We start from the raw sequence: 1617 nt of genomic DNA, 5'->3' as shown, positions 1-1617 counted from the left end.
AATCTTAAAGAACAAGTAAATTAAATTGCAGAAACTTAGATTGCAAGAAATATAAATAACTGAATCTTAGAGTGCAAGAAATATAAATTGCTTGAATTGTAAATGGGTTCAGGGAGATGGGATTGCAGAAATTAAACAAGCAGAAGTAAATGACAATTAACAGAAAAGTAGAAATTAAATTGAGATGCAACAGATCTGAACAAGAAAGGAAAATTACTTTGAAAACCAAACAGAAAATAAAATGCAACTCAATTGCAGTAACTGAAATGAAGTTGGAGATCTCAGGAGTGGAAGAGACTAGAAAACAAGTCTAGATCTCAAATCCTTCCTTGATCCAATAAGAACAATTGCAAAAGAAATGGAAAAGTAAATTTCAGAAGAAAAGAGAAGAATGAAAGTAGTAAACAGAATTTGGAATGTAAATCAAAGTTTCTAAAATTATGCAGAAAGATTAACAAGAGATCTCAAGGTGAGATTGAAACAGAATTTCTTCAATTCTTCACCCAAGATCCAAGGCAAGAAGTAAAGAGTGTTCAAGCAAGAACAAGGAAGAAGAGAGATCAATTCTCCTTCCAAATTCTCCAACATCCAAATTCAAAGTAAAACTCCCAAAATTACAAAAATGAAAATTCAAAGAAGCAAAAAGGTCCTCTCTATATCAAACTAGCTTCTATCTATACGCTTTCTATTTTTGGATTTTAGAATTTGGGTGGGCTTTTTAATTTAGTGAAGAATTGAATTTAATTGGATTTTTAATTGAATTTTCAGCCCATGAGTGTTTGCTCCCAGTGGAGTGCTCTACTCCTAGTGAGAGCAGAGCATCAAGGCTTGTCTTTGGCCTCTTTGTTGCGTGCCAAGTTGGGTGCCTCAGGGTAGCACTCTGCTCTTGTGGGGAGCGGAGTATTGGCTTGCCTTGGTGTGTTTTGTGTGCTCCAATTCCTCCTAACCGTGTCAAGTTGTGCGTGTCAAGCCTCCTTGGCCGTGTCAAGCTCGTGCAAGGACTAAGGAGAGTAGCGCTCTGCTCTCAGCAAGAGCGTAGCACTCCTTTTGCTTGGGTGAGGTCCCAAGTTCGAAACCTTGGGGAGGCATGCACTGGCCAATTTCTTTTCTGCACAAAGTGGCACCTTGCTCCTTGCTTCCTTAAGGTGCTGTGTTCGATCCTTGGGGGTAGTATTTTAGCCATTTTTGGCTTATTTCCTTTGTGAGTAGCGCTCCCCCACTCCCCCTTGCTCAAGAGTTCGAACCTTGTGGCAAGCATTGGCAAATATTTTCCCTTGTAATTATTTTGGATGGAGCCCGATAATGCTCTTGGCAAGAGCGGAGCATCATTCTTTTACCCTTTCTTTCTTGGTTCAAAATTGTGCTCCGCTCTCAAGGAGAGCGTAGCATCCAAGTCTTGCTTCCTTGGTTCATTGTTGTGCTCCCGTAGAGTGTGCTCCGCTCTTGGATAGAGCGCTGTGCTTCCTCTTTCCATGTGCCATGCTTCATTGTTTCCTTTGCCACACTCTTCTCTTCCTTGGGCCACACTTCTTAGGCCACGCTTTCTTGTTTTCTTCTTTTCTTCACCTACAAGTAATCAAAACAACCAATCAAAGTATCACCAAATTCACAAAGTTT

This window comes from Arachis ipaensis, chromosome B07, assembly GCF_000816755.2.
Source record: "Arachis ipaensis cultivar K30076 chromosome B07, Araip1.1, whole genome shotgun sequence".
NCBI lineage: Eukaryota > Viridiplantae > Streptophyta > Magnoliopsida > Fabales > Fabaceae > Arachis > Arachis ipaensis.
This window is presented reverse-complemented; position numbering follows the sequence as displayed.